At 36.3% G+C, this 23,141-nt stretch overlaps 1 protein-coding gene across 1 annotated transcript in view; it reads right to left on the bottom strand.

Moving 5' to 3' along the window:
* Positions 1 to 23,141, bottom strand: part of LOC137623853 (glycine receptor subunit beta-type 4-like) — a 139,631-nt gene that overhangs the window by 93,426 nt on the left and 23,064 nt on the right. The gene's annotated exons all lie outside the window — the stretch shown is intronic.

Raw genomic sequence — 23,141 nt, 5'->3', positions numbered from 1 at the left:
GACAGTGCAATGTAATATTTGAACTGGAGGACAAATGATTCATGAGCTTTTGAATTCAAACAATCTTACTGACGTCAATGTTATTGATAGCATAGGAACTTTATAACACAATAAATGGAAAACTGACATGACGTACAAATTGAAAATTAAAATGACATATTTATAGTGTTAAAAATCAAAGACTCATTTCGGACATAAGTCAAATGGTTCTGTATTCATTTTATGTCTCTATGGCTTCCTCTTTAATGTTATTTTAATGTTAATACTGTTCTTAAAATATTTCAATTTGATTGTTCATTACTTTTCATTTTGTTTATTTCCTTATTTCCTTTCCTAACTGGGCTATTGTCCCCGTTGGAGCCCTTGAGCTTACAGTATCCTGCTTTTCCAACTAGGGTTGTAGCTTAGCACGCAATAATAATAATGATAATAATAATAATAAAAAATAATAATAATAATAATAATAATTTATTATTACTGTTGTTATTATCATTATCATTATTATTATCATTATTATTATTTTTCTAATATTAAAAATTAGAGCTATTGTGTTATTCAGATGACGTTCAGTAATACAGTAATATTTCTTCATAGAGCCTTGGACGTTGAAGAAAAATTATATAATATTAATAGCGATAACATTTTACATATTTCAATAAAAAAAAATAAGGAAAATGTGACGATAATACTTGAACGCGAAGACACTCAATATCAAAAACTTCGTTGCTTCAAATTGAGAGCCTGGGTGACATAAAAACGCATTTTAATGGACAAGGCCATTTTTCACGTCCTCGTGAGATGACGCAGATGGATTTTTTTTTTATTAGGGAAACTGACATAAAACTGCATACATGCACTGTAAAATCCAGCCTAATTTGGGACGAGATAAAGTGCCTTACTGAGGGCTCGAGAAAAAGGCTTATATTGGGGAAAACTGATTTTTTTTTTCCTCGGTCATTACAGATTTTTTTTTTCCTCCAATCTATTACCTATATAACCTTCACACGCTTGTACAAAACAAGGACAATTTTGAAAGACTGGAATTTCAGACGTTCAAACTTTTTTTTGCAAATTCTTTTGTGTTGAACAGGTTGACGTAGATCTTGTTTAACAGTTCATATATTATTTATCTATTTTGACGTTGTTAATGATCAGAAAATATTTTATATTTTCATTCATAACTTATATATTTGTGTATATATATATATATATATATATATATATATATATATATATATATATATATATATATATATATATATATAAAATTTTTGCACATTTAAACGTGTTTTTCATATTTCAAATAAGCCATATATATTAATACATTAAAATCTGGATTCTCTTAACGACCTCGGGATCAGAGCCCCAGGCTAAATCACCCAAAGGCTATAGTATCTGAACGGCCGGGATTTCGAACCCTGGTCCAGGATACCTGTATGACATGGACGATACAGTAGTCTTTGAGTGATTTCGCCTGTGGCTCTGATCCTGAGGTCGCTAAGAGAATGCAGACATTAACGTATTAATATACATGGCTTATTTGAAATATATTTATATATTTATTTGCTCTGTCTCTATTTCTTTTCCTCACTGGGCTGCTTTCCCTGTTGGAGCCCTTGTGCGAGTGGCATTCTGGCTTTCCAACTATGGTTCTAGATTGGCTAGTAATAACAACTAGAGGGGCACTCAGTAGAGGGCAGACCTCAGCCGCAGCAGCTTATTTCTCGACCTTGACCTTGACCTTTGATCTTAACATGTATTAATTGGCGTGGATTTTTATACACTTAAATATGAACCAAGTTTGAAGTCTCTGTGACAACGATGTCCAGATTTATGGCTGATTACATGAATTAGACATTTTGCGTGACTTTTGACCTTGACCTTCCAAAATTTAATCGTTCCCAGCTTTTTACAAAACAGTTTATCCGTGTTAGTTCCATTTCTCTACGATTAAAATTATGGCCAGGAAGCTATTCACAAACACACAAATACAAACAGGGGCGAAAACATTATCTCTTCCAACGTCGTTTGCGGAGGTAATGATAATTGTCATTGCTCTATAAAGTATTGCAATGCCAATGAGTTGCAAGGGTTATTGCATTTCATTTGTGAATTTTGGCTATTTAGCCCGGCGCCAGGGTAAATGAGGTCATTCAACAAAGGCAAATTTGAAGGATATAAAGCAAGTACAGCCAGGAGCCAAAGGAACGTGTTATTGCAAAGGCCAATGACGATGAACAAAATTCGTTTTCTTGCCCAGGCTGGAAGGAAATAAGAGAGACAGAAGGAAGGAGGAGGTGGTTTAATCATGATTGACGGTAAATTAATTTTCATACTATATACACAATATGTGGTTTGAGCTAGAAAACAAGCTCGTTGCGAATGCAGGTGATGCTACTCTCTTTGCATCAATTCCATTTCCTGGTATATATCCCCTTGGCCTTGTGCTAAAAACAAGCTCGTTGCATATGCAGATGATGCTACTCTCTTTGCATCAATTCCATTTCCTGTCATATATCCTCTTGACATTGTGCTAGAAAAGAAGCTCGTAGCATATGCAGATGATGCTACTCTCTTTGCATCAACTCCATTTCCTGTCATATATCCTCTTGGCGTTGTGCTAGAAAACAAGCTTGTTGCATATGCAAATGATGCTACTCTCTTTTCACCAATTCCATCTCCTGTCATATATCCTCTTGGCATTGTGCTAGAAAACAAGCTCGTTGCATATGCAGATGATGCAACTCTCCTTGCATCAACTCCATTTCCTCTCATATATCCTCTTGACATTGTGCTAGAAAACAAGCTCGTTGCATATGCAGATGATGCAACTCTTTGCATCAACTCCATTTCCTCTCCTATATCCTCTTGACATTGTGCTAGAAAACAAGCTCGTAGGATATGCAGATGATGCAACTCTCTTTGCATCAACTCCCTTTCCTGTCATATTTTGCTAGAAAAGAAGCTCGTTGCATATGCAGATGATGCAACTCTCTTGGCATCAACTCCATTTCCTGTCATATATCCTCTTGACATTGTGCTAGAAAACAAGCTCGTTGCATATGCAGATGATGCAACTCTCCTTGCATCAACTCCATTTCCACTCATATATCCTCTTGACATTGTGCTAGAAAACAAGCTCGTTGCATATGCAGATGATGCAACTCTCTTTGCATCAACTCCATTTCCTGTCATATTTCTTCTAGGCATTGTGCTAGAAAACAAGCTCGTAGCATATGCAGATGATGCAACTCTCTTTGCATCAACTCCATTTCCTGTCATATTTCTTCTTGACATTGTGCTAGAAAACAAGCTCGTTGCATATGAAGATGATGCTTCTTTCTTTGGATCAATTCCATCTCCTGACATATACCCACTTGGCATTGTGCTAGAAAACAAGCTCGTTACATATGAAGATGATGCTACTTTCTTTGGATCAATTCCATCTCCTGACATATACCCTCTTGGCATTGTGCTAGAAAACAAGCTCGTTACATATGAAGATGATGCTACTTTCTTTGGATCAATTCCATCTCCTGACATATACCCTCTTGGCATTGTGCTAGAAAACAAGCTCGTTGCATATGAAGATGATGCTACTTTCTTTGGATCAATTCCATCTCCTGACATATACCCTCTTGGCATTGTGCTAGAAAACAAGCTCGTAGCATATGCAGATGATGCAACTCTCTTTGCATCAACTCCATTTCCTGTCATATTTCTTCTTGACATTGTGCTAGAAAACAAGCTCGTTGCATATGCAGATGATGCTACTTTCTTTGGATCAATTCCATCTCCTGACATATACCCTCTTGGCATTGTGCTAGAAAACAAGCTCGTAGCATATGCAGATGATACAACTCTCTTTGCATCAACTCCATTTCCTGTCATATTTCTTCTTGACATTGTGCTAGAAAACAAGCTCGTTGCATATGCAGATGATGCTACTTTCTTTGGATCAATTCCATCTCCTGACATCTACCCTCTTGGCATTGTGCTAGGAAACAAACTTGCTGCATATGCGGATGATGCTACGCTCTTTGCATCAATTCTATTTCCTGTCATATATCCTCTTGACATTATGTTAAAAAACAAGCTTGTTGCATGTACAAATGATGCTACTGTCTTTGGATCAATTATATCTCCTGTCATATATCCTCTTCCACAACTGTCTTATAGCTCTGGCACTGCTTATACATAGCCTCTACGTTGCTGGCATATAGCCACGAACCTTTCTGGCATATAGCTACTGACAAGATCCAACTGGATGTGAAAAAGGTTTCAGCAGTTGAGATAAGAAGCTGGGAGTTTTTCATGTACAGACACAAACCTTTTTTTATATATTTCGTCAGGACGATTATTAATACCTCTTTATTTGCCATTCACAACAAAATCATTAAAAAGATGAAAATTGATATGTGGATATGTGAATAATTTTCGATATTTATTTATCAAATTATATTTTATTTCGTTATTTGCTAATAACTTTGCTTCCACATCCCCCTTCCACATTACATATTTAAAGGCCGGCTCATGAATGGCAAAGGCAAGGGACAGTGACATTACCCTATCAAGCAGGACAATACCCTAGAGACTGACAACATACATATGATCAGCGCCCAAGCCACATCTCCATCCAAACTAGGACCTAGGAGAGCCAGGTTATGGCTACTGATGACTCAGCAGGTAAACCTATGTGCTCCTACAAACCCCCCATCCTTAGCTCACATGGATGGTGAGGTTGCAGCGATCAAAGGAACTAATGAGTTTGAGCGGGACTCGAACCTCAGTCTGGCGTTCACCAGTCAGGGACGTTACCGCATCGGCCACCACATCACATAAGCACTAAAACAAACAGGGGAAATAGCCCAGTGAGGAAAGGAAACAAGGAAAAATAAATTATTTTAATAACAGTAACCTTAAAATAAATATTTCCTATATAAACTATAAAAACTTTAATAAAACAAGAGGAAGAGAATTGAGATAGAATATTGTGCCCAAATGTACCCTCAAGCAAGATAACTCTAACCCAAGACAGTGGAAAACCATAGTAAAGAGGCTATGGTATTACCCAAGTCTAGAGAACAATGATTTGATTTTGGAGTATCCTTCTCCAAGAAGAGCTGTTTACCATAGCTAAAGAGTCTCTTCCACCCTTACCAAGAGGAAAGTAGACACTGAATACTTACAGTGCAGTAACCTCTTGGGAGAAGAAGAATTGTTTGGTAATCTCGATGTTGTCAGGTGTACGAGGAGAGAGGAGTATATATAAAGAATAGGCCAGAATATTTGGTGTGTATGTTGGCAAAGGGAAAATGAACTATTTACCGTTATTTTTATTCGGTGCTAAGGTTCGAATGCTTGGCTGGCTAGAAGTACTCATCTTAAATGGAGTATCCCGTGGTTGAGTGAATTCGATATTAAATGGTAATTTTGGCTTAAAGTGAAAAGTTTATATATATATATATATATATATATATATATATATATATATATATATATATATATATATGCGACCCGTCAGAAATGATGACTAAATATTTAGATATACTAAACCCTTCCCCTTTCCTAACTATAACACGACAGTGTACCTCTCGGGGTACCCCCTCTCACCAGTGTATGACTACTCCCTCTCTCCCCTCCAAGGGCTGAGGAGAGACAGAGTAGTCATACATTTTTCAATACCACTGTGTAACAGGAAAGGCACACACAACCATATATATATATATATATATATATATATATATATATATATATATACATATATATATATATATATAATATATATATATATATATATATATATATATATATATATATATATATATATATATATATATATATATATATTGTTTGTTCGTGTGTGTGTATATGTGTACGATTAAAACTGCTCAATTGATGACGAATCTCTTAGCAAAAATCTATTACATTCCTTAGTTCATTAATCTACAAAAAAGAAAAAAAAAACACTGATATATGTTCCTAAAACTGTATTTTAATCAATATCCATTTGTTTACAAGTGAAACCTGACTGAAATCTACAGTCATTAAAGAACTGTAAAAAAGAATAATTTAAAGTAAGAATGTTGAGCTATCCATATAGGCCTATGCTTTAAAAAAAATGAATGAGCTATTCACCAAGGCCTTTAAAATTCACACCTGTAAAACAGAAGGGTCAACCTAATATGTGACATTGCGCCCAAGCCCCCTCTCCATCCAAGATAGGACCACCAGGGTCCAGGCAATGGCTGCTGTTGACTCACCAGATAGACCTATAGGGTCCCCCAAACCCGCCATCCTTAGCTCACAAGGATGGTGAGATTGCAGCGACCAAAGAAACTAACGAGTTTGAGCTGGATTCGAACCCTAGTCTGGCGTTCACCAGTGAGGGACGTCACCACATCGGCCAGAAACGAGTCTCCGTTTAAGTGGGAAAAGTTTCCTTATGGGATTATAAACATCGTCTGTGATTTTGCCAGTTAAGAGTTCATGTGGAGATAGACACTCCAAAACCAAACCATTGTTCTCTAGTCTTGGGTAGTGCCATAGCCTCTGTACCATGGTCTCCCACTGTCTTGGGGTAGAGTTCTCTTGCTCGAGGGTACACTGAGGCATGCCTTTTTTTTCTTATTTCTCTTCATCTTGTTTTTTTTCAAGTTATTATAGTTTATATATGAAAGATTTACTTTAATGTTGTTACTGTTCTTAGAATATTTTATTTCAATTGACCATTACTTCTATTTTCATGTAATTATTTCCTTACATCCTTTCCTTACTGGAATACATTTCCCTGTTGGAGCCCTTGGTCTTATAGCATCCTGCTTTTCCAACTAGGGTTGTAGCTTAGCCAGTAATATTAATAATAATAATAATAATAATAATAATAATAATAATAATAATAATAATAATAAATACGACCTCTTTAAAGAATAAAGTTAAGTTACTCTTCTATTTTTTCAGGTTTTCCTTGGAAAGTTGTATTATACAGCCCATCCCATTGGCAGTTACCCCTCAAAAATTAAAGGAACCTCTACTGGCAAGACTTTCGAAGGAGTGGAAAAGTTGCCAATAGACATCAGGGAAACTATGATAATAATAAAGATACTTAAGTTGATAAGTATACCTACTAATATACTAAAGTGAAACTAATAGATAGTGTAAAAGTCAAACTAATTTTGAAAAAAAAAAATGTAAAAATTATTACAAATTAAGAAATAATAACGCTTTGTAAGCTCTTCGGTTAAGTGTCTGGGTGTGATTATTGGAACTTTTATTCCGTTCACTGATTTTACGTCAAGGCGTATTCATGGTCGTTGAAACGTAATTATATTAATTTGGTACTTTTAAACGAATCTTAATTTAAATTATAATGATTACACAAGATTATACATCACGAATGAATGGTATATTTTGGTCATCAATTGATAAATCGGTTTTTATAATTTTTTTTTTTATTTTTCAGAATAACTTTGATTACCCACCATATTAGTAGCCGGTTGCCACGCGGCCATACTGAAGTTGTTGACGTCTCGCGATGGCTTTAATCAAACACTATTGAACTTGCCACATTTGTTTTCTCATATACTATTTATATAAATGTGAAACGTGTTTGATATTACAGTGTTATGTTGCCTAAATTTGAAAAGTGCACCTATGCAGTATTAGGAGAAACAGAATAGCGATCAAAAGTGGCAACGTGATTGCTTGAATTTCGAAACGACAGTGTCAAGGAAATTATGCAATTGGTGTTGTGTCTATATTTCTGTCTCAAGAATTGATTATGATATTAATAGCATTACGAGGAATGTTCATACTCACAGGAAAAATAAACTTCGATACTTGACATCTGTGTTGTCAATATAGTGGATGACTTCAAGAGAAAACGATCAAGTGGTTGTGATTTAGAACGTGTTCAAGAATGCCATGTCTCCACCAACAGAACCATTTTCAAAGTGTATTTTAGTTAGTGTTGTGATACAAGTGACTATTTTGTTATGTGATGAAATACAAATAAGACTTGCTTTCGTCGAATCTGTTAAAACGATGATTAAAGGTTTCCTGGGTAGGCCTAGTTAATTGACAGATACCTAGTACAAGTGTTGCATGATTATAAAAGACTGAAGAGTCAGCATGAAGTGTCCAGAGGTTATAAAAGACTGACGAGATATCAAGATGTCTAGACTCTAGAGGTTATAAAAGATTGAGGAGTCAGCAACGTGTCCTAAAAATATAAAAGACTGACGAGATAGCATGGAGTGTCCAAGAGAGTATAAAAGACTGACGAGCAGCACGATGTGTTCAGAGATTATAAAAGACTGAAGAGTCAGCATTTAGTGTCCAGATGTTATAAAAGATTGACGAAATAGCATGAAGTGTCCAGAGGTTATAAAAGACCAACGAGTCAGCAAGATGTATCAAGAGATTGTAAAACACAGTCGAGATATGAAGTGTCCAGAGATTATAAAAGACTAGCGAGTTAGCAAGATGTGTCCAGAGATTATATAAAAGACTAACGTGTCAGCAAAATGTGTCCAGATGTCAACAAGGTGTGTCTAGAGGAAGGCCATAAAGGCTATAAATTTGAAGCAATAACTAGCATAAACCGAAGAACGTCATCTAAATAGTCGTGCAGACAATGTCCACAGCATGGAGGACTGTTGGACAGCCGTCGCCCTATCTCCGGCTGCCGGTGAGTGTTACAGTTGAAATTTTCTTAACCAGCTGTCACTTTCTCCAGCTTTAAGGGTTACAACCACGTCCGTTTCAACTTTCATTGGGTTGTCCCTGGTTGGGTTACGGTTGTAGATATTGTATTCCGGTGTTATTAGGCCTATATCCGTTGCTTATTTGTTTGATAATGGGATATAACTCTTAATATGAAATTTTACGGGAATACAAATTATTCCGTTTTAACTTTCTTGGGGTTGCCCCTGGTTAGGTTACGGTTATAGCTAGAGTATTCATGTGTTTTTAGGCCTATAACCGTTGCTTATTTTTTGATAATGGGATGTAACTGTTAATCCTAAATTTTATGCGAATCTTTTTCATGTGGAGTGAGTTTTAAAACTTTGCTATTTCCTCTTTCAATAGAACTGCGTTATTTTCACCGGGTGTTGTATTTTTTTTTTAAAATAGAGCCTGGTCATTTTCACCGGGTGTTGGATATTCTACTATCAATAACGCTGGGTTATTTTCACCGGTTGTTAGAATTTCTTTCAACACTAAAGCTGGGTTACTTTCACCGGGTGTTGGATGTTCCTTTTCAATAGAGCTGGGTGATGGATTTTCGTTTTCAATAAAGCTAGGTTATTTTCACCGGGTGTTGATTTTCTTTTAATACTAAAGCTAGGTTATTTTCACCGGGTGTTGGATGTTCCTTTTCAATAGAGCTGGGTGATGGATTTTCGTTTTCAATAAAGCTAGGTTACTTTCACCGGGTGTTGGATGTTCCTTTTCAATAGAGCTGGGTGATGGATTTTCGTTTTCAATAAAGCTAGGTTATTTTCACCGGGTGTTGATTTTCTTTTAATACTAAAGCTAGGTTATTTTCACCGGGTGTTGATTTTCTTTTAATACTAAAGCTAGGTTATTTTCACCGGGTGTTGGATGTTCCTTTTCAATAGAGCTGGGTGATGGATTTTCGTTTTCAATAAAGCTAGGTTATTTTCACCGGGTGTTGATTTTCTTTTAATACTAAAGCTAGGTTATTTTCACCGGTTGTTAGAATTTCTTTCAACACTAAAGCTAGGTTACTTTCACCGGGTGTTGGATGTTCCTTTTCAATAGAGCTGGGTGATGGATTTTCGTTTTCAATAAAGCTAGGTTATTTTCACCGGGTGTTGGATGTTCCTTTTCAATAGAGCTGGGTGATGGATTTTCGTTTTCAATAAAGCTAGGTTATTTTCACCGGGTGTTGGATGTTCCTTTTCAATAGAGCTGGGTGATGGATTTTCGTTTTCAATAAAGCTAGGTTATTTTCACCGGGTGTTGATTTTCTTTTAATACTAAAGCTAGGTTATTTTCACCGGTTGTTAGAATTTCTTTCAACACTAAAGCTGGGTTACTTTCACCGGGTGTTGGATGTTCCTTTTCAATAGAGCTGGGTGATGGATTTTCGTTTTCAATAAAGCTAGGTTATTTTCACCGGGTGTTGATTTTCTTTTAATACTAAAGCTAGGTTATTTTCACCGGGTGTTGGATGTTCCTTTTCAATAGAGCTGGGTGATGGATTTTCGTTTTCAATAAAGCTAGGTTATTTTCACCGGGTGTTGGATGTTCCTTTTCAATAGAGCTGGGTGATGGATTTTCGTTTTCAATAAAGCTAGGTTATTTTCACCGGGTGTTGATTTTCTTTTAATACTAAAGCTAGGTTACTTTCACCGGGTGTTGGATGTTCCTTTTCAATAGAGCTGGGTGATGGATTTTCGTTTTCAATAAAGCTAGGTTATTTTCACCGGGTGTTGATTTTCTTTTAATACTAAAGCTAGGTTATTTTCACCGGGTGTTGATTTTCTTTTAATACTAAAGCTAGGTTATTTTCACCGGGTGTTGGATGTTCCTTTTCAATAGAGCTGGGTGATGGATTTTCGTTTTCAATAAAGCTAGGTTATTTTCACCGGGTGTTGATTTTCTTTTAATACTAAAGCTAGGTTACTTTCACCGGGTGTTGGATGTTCCTTTTCAATAGAGCTGGGTGATGGATTTTCGTTTTCAATAAAGCTAGGTTATTTTCACCGGGTGTTGATTTTCTTTTAATACTAAAGCTAGGTTATTTTCACCGGGTGTTGATTTTCTTTTAATACTAAAGCTAGGTTATTTTCACCGGGTGTTGGATGTTCCTTTTCAATAGAGCTGGGTGATGGATTTTCGTTTTCAATAAAGCTAGGTTATTTTCACCGGGTGTTGATTTTCTTTTAATACTAAAGCTAGGTTATTTTCACCGGTTGTTAGAATTTCTTTCAACACTAAAGCTAGGTTACTTTCACCGGGTGTTGGATGTTCCTTTTCAATAGAGCTGGGTGATGGATTTTCGTTTTCAATAAAGCTAGGTTATTTTCACCGGGTGTTGATTTTCTTTTAATACTAAAGCTAGGTTACTTTCACCGGGTGTTGGATGTTCCTTTTCAATAGAGCTGGGTGATGGATTTTCGTTTTCAATAAAGCTAGGTTATTTTCACCGGGTGTTGATTTTCTTTTAATACTAAAGCTAGGTTATTTTCACCGGGTGTTGATTTTCTTTTAATACTAAAGCTAGGTTATTTTCACCGGGTGTTGGATGTTCCTTTTCAATAGAGCTGGGTGATGGATTTTCGTTTTCAATAAAGCTAGGTTATTTTCACCGGGTGTTGATTTTCTTTTAATACTAAAGCTAGGTTATTTTCACCGGTTGTTAGAATTTCTTTCAACACTAAAGCTAGGTTACTTTCACCGGGTGTTGGATGTTCCTTTTCAATAGAGCTGGGTGATGGATTTTCGTTTTCAATAAAGCTAGGTTATTTTCACCGGGTGTTGATTTTCTTTTAATACTAAAGCTAGGTTACTTTCACCGGGTGTTGGATGTTCCTTTTCAATAGAGCTGGGTGATGGATTTTCGTTTTCAATAAAGCTAGGTTATTTTCACCGGGTGTTGATTTTCTTTTAATACTAAAGCTAGGTTATTTTCACCGGGTGTTGATTTTCTTTTAATACTAAAGCTAGGTTATTTTCACCGGGTGTTGGATGTTCCTTTTCAATAGAGCTGGGTGATGGATTTTCGTTTTCAATAAAGCTAGGTTATTTTCACCGGGTGTTGATTTTCTTTTAATACTAAAGCTAGGTTATTTTCACCGGGTGTTGATTTTCTTTTAATACTAAAGCTAGGTTATTTTCACCGGGTGTTGGATGTTCCTTTTCAATAGAGCTGGGTGATGGATTTTCGTTTTCAATAAAGCTAGGTTATTTTCACCGGGTGTTGATTTTCTTTTAATACTAAAGCTAGGTTACTTTCACCGGGTGTTGGATGTTCCTTTTCAATAGAGCTGGGTGATGGATTTTCGTTTTCAATAAAGCTAGGTTATTTTCACCGGGTGTTGATTTTCTTTTAATACTAAAGCTAGGTTATTTTCACCGGGTGTTGATTTTCTTTTAATACTAAAGCTAGGTTATTTTCACCGGGTGTTGATTTTCTTTTAATACTAAAGCTAGGTTACTTTCACCGGGTGTTGGATGTTCCTTTTCAATAGAGCTGGGTGATGGATTTTCGTTTTCAATAAAGCTAGGTTATTTTCACCGGGTGTTGATTTTCTTTTAATACTAAAGCTAGGTTATTTTCGCCGGGTGTTGATTTTCTTTTAATACTAAAGCTAGGTTATTTTCACCGGGTGTTGGATGTTCCTTTTCAATAGAGCTGGGTGATGGATTTTCGTTTTCAATAAAGCTAGGTTATTTTCACCGGGTGTTGATTTTCTTTTAATACTAAAGCTAGGTTATTTTCACCGGGTGTTGATTTTCTTTTAATACTAAAGCTAGGTTATTTTCACCGGGTGTTGGATGTTCCTTTTCAATAGAGCTGGGTGATGGATTTTCGTTTTCAATAAAGCTAGGTTATTTTCACCGGGTGTTGATTTTCTTTTAATACTAAAGCTAGGTTATTTTCACCGGTTGTTAGAATTTCTTTCAACACTAAAGCTGGGTTACTTTCACCGGGTGTTGGATGTTCCTTTTCAATAGAGCTGGGTGATGGATTTTCGTTTTCAATAAAGCTAGGTTATTTTCACCGGGTGTTGATTTTCTTTTAATACTAAAGCTAGGTTATTTTCACCGGTTGTTAGAATTTCTTTCAACACTAAAGCTAGGTTACTTTCACCGGGTGTTGGATGTTCCTTTTCAATAGAGCTGGGTGATGGATTTTCGTTTTCAATAAAGCTAGGTTATTTTCACCGGGTGTTGATTTTCTTTTAATACTAAAGCTAGGTTATTTTCACCGGGTGTTGATTTTCTTTTAATACTAAAGCTAGGTTATTTTCACCGGGTGTTGGATGTTCCTTTTCAATAGAGCTGGGTGATGGATTTTCGTTTTCAATAAAGCTAGGTTATTTTCACCGGGTGTTGATTTTCTTTTAATACTAAAGCTAGGTTATTTTCACCGGGTGTTGATTTTCTTTTAATACTAAAGCTAGGTTATTTTCACCGGGTGTTGGATGTTCCTTTTCAATAGAGCTGGGTGATGGATTTTCGTTTTCAATAAAGCTAGGTTATTTTCACCGGGTGTTGATTTTCTCTTAATACTAAAGCTAGGTTATTTTCACCGGTTGTTAGAATTTCTTTCAACACTAAAGCTGGGTTACTTTCACCGGGTGTTGGATGTTCCTTTTCAATAGAGCTGGGTGATGGATTTTCGTTTTCAATAAAGCTAGGTTATTTTCACCGGGTGTTGATTTTCTTTTAATACTAAAGCTAGGTTATTTTCACCGGTTGTTAGAATTTCTTTCAACACTAAAGCTAGGTTACTTTCACCGGGTGTTGGATGTTCCTTTTCAATAGAGCTGGGTGATGGATTTTCGTTTTCAATAAAGCTAGGTTATTTTCACCGGGTGTTGATTTTCTTTTAATACTAAAGCTAGGTTACTTTCACCGGGTGTTGGATGTTCCTTTTCAATAGAGCTGGGTGATGGATTTTCGTTTTCAATAAAGCTAGGTTATTTTCACCGGGTGTTGATTTTCTTTTAATACTAAAGCTAGGTTATTTTCACCGGGTGTTGATTTTCTTTTAATACTAAAGCTAGGTTACTTTCACCGGGTGTTGGATGTTCCTTTTCAATAGAGCTGGGTGATGGATTTTCGTTTTCAATAAAGCTAGGTTATTTTCACCGGGTGTTGATTTTCTTTTAATACTAAAGCTAGGTTATTTTCACCGGGTGTTGGATGTTCCTTTTCAATAGAGCTGGGTGATGGATTTTCGTTTTCAATAAAGCTAGGTTATTTTCACCGGGTGTTGATTTTCTTTTAATACTAAAGCTAGGTTATTTTCACCGGGTGTTGGATGTTCCTTTTCAATAGAGCTGGGTGATGGATTTTCGTTTTCAATAAAGCTAGGTTATTTTCACCGGGTGTTGATTTTCTTTTAATACTAAAGCTAGGTTACTTTCACCGGGTGTTGGATGTTCCTTTTCAATAGAGCTGGGTGATGGATTTTCGTTTTCAATAAAGCTAGGTTATTTTCACCGGGTGTTGGATGTTCCTTTTCAATAGAGCTGGGTGATGGATTTTCGTTTTCAATAAAGCTAGGTTATTTTCACCGGGTGTTGATTTTCTTTTAATACTAAAGCTAGGTTATTTTCACTGGGTGTTGATTTTCTTTTAATACTAAAGCTAGGTTACTTTCACCGGGTGTTGGATGTTCCTTTTCAATAGAGCTGGGTGATGGATTTTCGTTTTCAATAAAGCTAGGTTATTTTCACCGGGTGTTGATTTTCTTTTAATACTAAAGCTAGGTTACTTTCACCGGGTGTTGGATGTTCCTTTTCAATAGAGCTGGGTGATGGATTTTCGTTTTCAATAAAGCTAGGTTATTTTCACCGGGTGTTGATTTTCTTTTAATACTAAAGCTAGGTTATTTTCACCGGGTGTTGGATGTTCCTTTTCAATAGAGCTGGGTGATGGATTTTCGTTTTCAATAAAGCTAGGTTATTTTCACCGGGTGTTGATTTTCTTTTAATACTAAAGCTAGGTTACTTTCACCGGGTGTTGGATGTTCCTTTTCAATAGAGCTGGGTGATGGATTTTCGTTTTCAATAAAGCTAGGTTATTTTCACCGGGTGTTGATTTTCTTTTAATACTAAAGCTAGGTTATTTTCACCGGGTGTTGGATGTTCCTTTTCAATAGAGCTGGGTGATGGATTTTCGTTTTCAATAAAGCTAGGTTATTTTCACCGGGTGTTGATTTTCTTTTAATACTAAAGCTAGGTTACTTTCACCGGGTGTTGGATGTTCCTTTTCAATAGAGCTGGGTGATGGATTTTCGTTTTCAATAAAGCTAGGTTATTTTCACCGGGTGTTGATTTTCTTTTAATACTAAAGCTAGGTTACTTTCACCGGGTGTTGGATGTTCCTTTTCAATAGAGCTGGGTGATGGATTTTCGTTTTCAATAAAGCTAGGTTATTTTCACCGGGTGTTGGATGTTCCTTTTCAATAGAGCTGGGTGATGGATTTTCGTTTTCAATAAAGCTAGGTTATTTTCACCGGGTGTTGGATGTTCCTTTTCAATAGAGCTGGGTGATGGATTTTCGTTTTCAATAAAGCTAGGTTATTTTCACCGGGTGTTGATTTTCTTTTAATACTAAAGCTAGGTTACTTTCACCGGGTGTTGGATGTTCCTTTTCAATAGAGCTGGGTGATGGATTTTCGTTTTCAATAAAGCTAGGTTATTTTCACCGGGTGTTGGATGTTCCTTTTCAATAGAGCTGGGTGATGGATTTTCGTTTTCAATAAAGCTAGGTTATTTTCACCGGGTGTTGGATGTTCCTTTTCAATAGAGCTGGGTGATGGATTTTCGTTTTCAATAAAGCTAGGTTATTTTCACCGGGTGTTGATTTTCTTTTAATACTAAAGCTAGGTTACTTTCACCGGGTGTTGGATGTTCCTTTTCAATAGAGCTGGGTGATGGATTTTCGTTTTCAATAAAGCTAGGTTATTTTCACCGGGTGTTGATTTTCTTTTAATACTAAAGCTAGGTTATTTTCACCGGTTGTTAGAATTTCTTTCAACACTAAAGCTGGGTTACTTTCACCGGGTGTTGGATGTTCCTTTTCAATAGAGCTGGGTGATGGATTTTCGTTTTCAATAAAGCTAGGTTATTTTCACCGGGTGTTGATTTTCTTTTAATACTAAAGCTAGGTTACTTTCACCGGGTGTTGGATGTTCCTTTTCAATAGAGCTGGGTGATGGATTTTCGTTTTCAATAAAGCTAGGTTATTTTCACCGGGTGTTGATTTTCTTTTAATACTAAAGCTAGGTTATTTTCACCGGGTGTTGGATGTTCCTTTTCAATAGAGCTGGGTGATGGATTTTCGTTTTCAATAAAGCTAGGTTATTTTCACCGGGTGTTGATTTTCTTTTAATACTAAAGCTAGGTTACTTTCACCGGGTGTTGGATGTTCCTTTTCAATAGAGCTGGGTGATGGATTTTCGTTTTCAATAAAGCTAGGTTATTTTCACCGGGTGTTGATTTTCTTTTAATACTAAAGCTAGGTTACTTTCACCGGGTGTTGGATGTTCCTTTTCAATAGAGCTGGGTGATGGATTTTCGTTTTCAATAAAGCTAGGTTATTTTCACCGGGTGTTGGATGTTCCTTTTCAATAGAGCTGGGTGATGGATTTTCGTTTTCAATAAAGCTAGGTTATTTTCACCGGGTGTTGGATGTTCCTTTTCAATAGAGCTGGGTGATGGATTTTCGTTTTCAATAAAGCTAGGTTATTTTCACCGGGTGTTGATTTTCTTTTAATACTAAAGCTAGGTTACTTTCACCGGGTGTTGGATGTTCCTTTTCAATAGAGCTGGGTGATGGATTTTCGTTTTCAATAAAGCTAGGTTATTTTCACCGGGTGTTGATTTTCTTTTAATACTAAAGCTAGGTTATTTTCACCGGTTGTTAGAATTTCTTTCAACACTAAAGCTGGGTTACTTTCACCGGGTGTTGGATGTTCCTTTTCAATAGAGCTGGGTGATGGATTTTCGTTTTCAATAAAGCTAGGTTATTTTCACCGGGTGTTGATTTTCTTTTAATACTAAAGCTAGGTTATTTTCACCGGGTGTTGATTTTCTTTTAATACTAAAGCTAGGTTACTTTCACCGGGTGTTGGATGTTCCTTTTCAATAGAGCTGGGTGATGGATTTTCGTTTTCAATAAAGCTAGGTTATTTTCACCGGGTGTTGGATGTTCCTTTTCAATAGAGCTGGGTGATGGATTTTCGTTTTCAATAAAGCTAGGTTATTTTCACCGGGTGTTGGATGTTCCTTTTCAATAGAGCTGGGTGATGGATTTTCGTTTTCAATAAAGCTAGGTTATTTTCACCGGGTGTTGGATGTTCCTTTTCAATAGAGCTGGGTGATGGATTTTCGTTTTCAATAAAGCTAGGTTATTTTCACCGGGTGTTGGATGTTCCTTTTCAATAGAGCTGGGTGATGGATTTTCGTTTTCAATAAAGCTAGGTTATTTTCACCGGGTGTTGATTTTCTTTTAATACTAAAGCTAGGTTACTTTCACCGGGTGTTGGATGTTCCTTTTCAATAGAGCTGGGTGATGGATTTTCGTTTTCAATAAAGCTAGGTTATTTTCACCGGGTGTTGATTTTCTTTTAATACTAAAGCTAGGTTATTTTCACCGGTTGTTAGAATTTCTTTCAACACTAAAGCTGGGTTACTTTCACCGGGTGTTGGATGTTCCTTTTCAATAGAGCTGGGTGATGGATTTTCGTTTTCAATAAAGCTAGGTTATTTTCACCGGGTGTTGATTTTCTTTTAATACTAAAGCTAGGTTATTTTCACCGGTTGTTAGAATTTCTTTCAACACTAAAGCTGGGTTACTTTCACCGGGTGTTGGATGTTCCTTTTCAATAGAGCTGGGTGATGGATTTTCGTTTTCAATAAAGCTAGGTTATTTTCACCGGGTGTTGATTTTCTTTTAATACTAAAGCTAGGTTATTTTCACCGGGTGTTGATTTTCTTTTAATACTAAAGCTAGGTTACTTTCACCGGGTGTTGGATGTTCCTTTTCAATAGAGCTGGGTGATGGATTTTCGTTTTCAATAAAGCTAGGTTATTTTCACCGGGTGTTGATTTTCTTTTAATACTAAAGCTAGGTTATTTTCACCGGTTGTTAGAATTTCTTTCAACACTAAAGCTGGGTTACTTTCACCGGGTGTTGGATGTTCCTTTTCAATAGAGCTGGGTGATGGATTTTCGTTTTCAATAAAGCTAGGTTATTTTCACCGGGTGTTGATTTTCTTTTAATACTAAAGCTAGGTTATTTTCACCGGGTGTTGATTTTCTTTTAATACTAAAGCTAGGTTATTTTCACCGGGTGTTGATTTTCTTTTAATACTAAAGCTAGGTTATTTTCACCGGTTGTTAGAATTTCTTTCAACACTAAAGCTGGGTTACTTTCACCGGGTGTTGGATGTTCCTTTTCAATAGAGCTGGGTGATGGATTTTCGTTTTCAATAAAGCTAGGTTATTTTCACCGGGTGTTGATTTTCTTTTAATACTAAAGCTAGGTTATTTTCACCGGGTGTTGATTTTCTTTTAATACTAAAGCTAGGTTACTTTCACCGGGTGTTGGATGTTCCTTTTCAATAGAGCTGGGTGATGGATTTTCGTTTTCAATAAAGCTAGGTTATTTTCACCGGGTGTTGATTTTCTTTTAATACTAAAGCTAGGTTATTTTCACCGGTTGTTAGAATTTCTTTCAACACTAAAGCTGGGTTACTTTCACCGGGTGTTGGATGTTCCTTTTCAATAGAGCTGGGTGATGGATTTTCGTTTTCAATAAAGCTAGGTTATTTTCACCGGGTGTTGATTTTCTTTTAATACTAAAGCTAGGTTACTTTCACCGGGTGTTGGATGTTCCTTTTCAATAGAGCTGGGTGATGGATTTTCGTTTTCAATAAAGCTAGGTTATTTTCACCGGGTGTTGATTTTCTTTTAATACTAAAGCTAGGTTACTTTCACCGGTTGTTAGAATTTCTTTCAACACTAAAGCTAGGTTACTTTCACCGGGTGTTGGATGTTCCTTTTCAATAGAGCTGGGTGATGGATTTTCGTTTTCAATAAAGCTAGGTTATTTTCACCGGGTGTTGATTTTCTTTTAATACTAAAGCTAGGTTATTTTCACCGGGTGTTGATTTTCTTTTAATACTAAAGCTAGGTTATTTTCACCGGTTGTTAGAATTTCTTTCAACACTAAAGCTGGGTTACTTTCACCGGGTGTTGGATGTTCCTTTTCAATAGAGCTGGGTGATGGATTTTCGTTTTCAATAAAGCTAGGTTATTTTCACCGGGTGTTGATTTTCTTTTAATACTAAAGCTAGGTTATTTTCACCGGGTGTTGATTTTCTTTTAATACTAAAGCTAGGTTACTTTCACCGGGTGTTGGATGTTCCTTTTCAATAGAGCTGGGTGATGGATTTTCGTTTTCAATAAAGCTAGGTTATTTTCACCGGGTGTTGATTTTCTTTTAATACTAAAGCTAGGTTATTTTCACCGGTTGTTAGAATTTCTTTCAACACTAAAGCTGGGTTACTTTCACCGGGTGTTGGATGTTCCTTTTCAATAGAGCTGGGTGATGGATTTTCGTTTTCAATAAAGCTAGGTTATTTTCACCGGGTGTTGATTTTCTTTTAATACTAAAGCTAGGTTATTTTCACCGGGTGTTGATTTTCTTTTAATACTAAAGCTAGGTTACTTTCACCGGGTGTTGGATGTTCCTTTTCAATAGAGCTGGGTGATGGATTTTCGTTTTCAATAAAGCTAGGTTATTTTCACCGGGTGTTGATTTTCTTTTAATACTAAAGCTAGGTTACTTTCACCGGGTGTTGGATGTTCCTTTTCAATAGAGCTGGGTGATGGATTTTCGTTTTCAATAAAGCTAGGTTATTTTCACCGGGTGTTGATTTTCTTTTAATACTAAAGCTAGGTTATTTTCACTGGGTGTTGATTTTCTTTTAATACTAAAGCTAGGTTACTTTCACCGGGTGTTGGATGTTCCTTTTCAATAGAGCTGGGTGATGGATTTTCGTTTTCAATAAAGCTAGGTTATTTTCACCGGGTGTTGATTTTCTTTTAATACTAAAGCTAGGTTACTTTCACCGGGTGTTGGATGTTCCTTTTCAATAGAGCTGGGTGATGGATTTTCGTTTTCAATAAAGCTAGGTTATTTTCACCGGGTGTTGATTTTCTTTTAATACTAAAGCTAGGTTATTTTCACCGGTTGTTAGAATTTCTTTCAACACTAAAGCTGGGTTACTTTCACCGGGTGTTGGATGTTCCTTTTCAATAGAGCTGGGTGATGGATTTTCGTTTTCAATAAAGCTAGGTTATTTTCACCGGGTGTTGATTTTCTTTTAATACTAAAGCTAGGTTACTTTCACCGGGTGTTGGATGTTCCTTTTCAATAGAGCTGGGTGATGGATTTTCGTTTTCAATAAAGCTAGGTTATTTTCACCGGGTGTTGATTTTCTTTTAATACTAAAGCTAGGTTATTTTCACCGGGTGTTGGATGTTCCTTTTCAATAGAGCTGGGTGATGGATTTTCGTTTTCAATAAAGCTAGGTTATTTTCACCGGGTGTTGATTTTCTTTTAATACTAAAGCTAGGTTATTTTCACCGGGTGTTGGATGTTCCTTTTCAATAGAGCTGGGTGATGGATTTTCGTTTTCAATAAAGCTAGGTTATTTTCACCGGGTGTTGATTTTCTTTTAATACTAAAGCTAGGTTATTTTCACCGGTTGTTAGAATTTCTTTCAACACTAAAGCTGGGTTACTTTCACCGGGTGTTGGATGTTCCTTTTCAATAGAGCTGGGTGATGGATTTTCGTTTTCAATAAAGCTAGGTTATTTTCACCGGGTGTTGATTTTCTTTTAATACTAAAGCTAGGTTACTTTCACCGGGTGTTGGATGTTCCTTTTCAATAGAGCTGGGTGATGGATTTTCGTTTTCAATAAAGCTAGGTTATTTTCACCGGGTGTTGATTTTCTTTTAATACTAAAGCTAGGTTATTTTCACCGGGTGTTGATTTTCTTTTAATACTAAAGCTAGGTTACTTTCACCGGGTGTTGGATGTTCCTTTTCAATAGAGCTGGGTGATGGATTTTCGTTTTCAATAAAGCTAGGTTATTTTCACCGGGTGTTGATTTTCTTTTAATACTAAAGCTAGGTTATTTTCACCGGGTGTTGATTTTCTTTTAATACTAAAGCTAGGTTACTTTCACCGGGTGTTGGATGTTCCTTTTCAATAGAGCTGGGTGATGGATTTTCGTTTTCAATAAAGCTAGGTTATTTTCACCGGGTGTTGATTTTCTTTTAATACTAAAGCTAGGTTACTTTCACCGGGTGTTGGATGTTCCTTTTCAATAGAGCTGGGTGATGGATTTTCGTTTTCAATAAAGCTAGGTTATTTTCACCGGGTGTTGATTTTCTTTTAATACTAAAGCTAGGTTATTTTCACCGGTTGTTAGAATTTCTTTCAACACTAAAGCTGGGTTACTTTCACCGGGTGTTGGATGTTCCTTTTCAATAGAGCTGGGTGATGGATTTTCGTTTTCAATAAAGCTAGGTTATTTTCACCGGGTGTTGATTTTCTTTTAATACTAAAGCTAGGTTACTTTCACCGGGTGTTGGATGTTCCTTTTCAATAGAGCTGGGTGATGGATTTTCGTTTTCAATAAAGCTAGGTTATTTTCACCGGGTGTTGATTTTCTTTTAATACTAAAGCTAGGTTATTTTCACCGGGTGTTGATTTTCTTTTAATACTAAAGCTAGGTTACTTTCACCGGGTGTTGGATGTTCCTTTTCAATAGAGCTGGGTGATGGATTTTCGTTTTCAATAAAGCTAGGTTATTTTCACCGGGTGTTGATTTTCTTTTAATACTAAAGCTAGGTTACTTTCACCGGGTGTTGGATGTTCCTTTTCAATAGAGCTGGGTGATGGATTTTCGTTTTCAATAAAGCTAGGTTATTTTCACCGGGTGTTGATTTTCTTTTAATACTAAAGCTAGGTTACTTTCACCGGGTGTTGGATGTTCCTTTTCAATAGAGCTGGGTGATGGATTTTCGTTTTCAATAAAGCTAGGTTATTTTCACCGGGTGTTGATTTTCTTTTAATACTAAAGCTAGGTTATTTTCACCGGTTGTTAGAATTTCTTTCAACACTAAAGCTGGGTTACTTTCACCGGGTGTTGGATGTTCCTTTTCAATAGAGCTGGGTGATGGATTTTCGTTTTCAATAAAGCTAGGTTATTTTCACCGGGTGTTGATTTTCTTTTAATACTAAAGCTAGGTTACTTTCACCGGGTGTTGGATGTTCCTTTTCAATAGAGCTGGGTGATGGATTTTCGTTTTCAATAAAGCTAGGTTATTTTCACCGGGTGTTGATTTTCTTTTAATACTAAAGCTAGGTTATTTTCACCGGGTGTTGGATGTTCCTTTTCAATAGAGCTGGGTGATGGATTTTCGTTTTCAATAAAGCTAGGTTATTTTCACCGGGTGTTGATTTTCTTTTAATACTAAAGCTAGGTTATTTTCACCGGGTGTTGGATGTTCCTTTTCAATAGAGCTGGGTGATGGATTTTCGTTTTCAATAAAGCTAGGTTATTTTCACCGGGTGTTGATTTTCTTTTAATACTAAAGCTAGGTTATTTTCACCGGTTGTTAGAATTTCTTTCAACACTAAAGCTGGGTTACTTTCACCGGGTGTTGGATGTTCCTTTTCAATAGAGCTGGGTGATGGATTTTCGTTTTCAATAAAGCTAGGTTATTTTCACCGGGTGTTGATTTTCTTTTAATACTAAAGCTAGGTTACTTTCACCGGGTGTTGGATGTTCCTTTTCAATAGAGCTGGGTGATGGATTTTCGTTTTCAATAAAGCTAGGTTATTTTCACCGGGTGTTGATTTTCTTTTAATACTAAAGCTAGGTTATTTTCACTGGGTGTTGATTTTCTTTTAATACTAAAGCTAGGTTACTTTCACCGGGTGTTGGATGTTCCTTTTCAATAGAGCTGGGTGATGGATTTTCGTTTTCAATAAAGCTAGGTTATTTTCACCGGGTGTTGATTTTCTTTTAATACTAAAGCTAGGTTACTTTCACCGGGTGTTGGATGTTCCTTTTCAATAGAGCTGGGTGATGGATTTTCGTTTTCAATAAAGCTAGGTTATTTTCACCGGGTGTTGATTTTCTTTTAATACTAAAGCTAGGTTATTTTCACCGGTTGTTAGAATTTCTTTCAACACTAAAGCTGGGTTACTTTCACCGGGTGTTGGATGTTCCTTTTCAATAGAGCTGGGTGATGGATTTTCGTTTTCAATAAAGCTAGGTTATTTTCACCGGGTGTTGATTTTCTTTTAATACTAAAGCTAGGTTACTTTCACCGGGTGTTGGATGTTCCTT

This window comes from Palaemon carinicauda, chromosome 30 (genome assembly GCF_036898095.1).
Source record: "Palaemon carinicauda isolate YSFRI2023 chromosome 30, ASM3689809v2, whole genome shotgun sequence".
Lineage (NCBI taxonomy): Eukaryota > Metazoa > Arthropoda > Malacostraca > Decapoda > Palaemonidae > Palaemon > Palaemon carinicauda.
The sequence above is the reverse complement of the archived record's forward strand: the minus strand, read 5'-3'. Positions and strand labels throughout refer to the sequence as shown.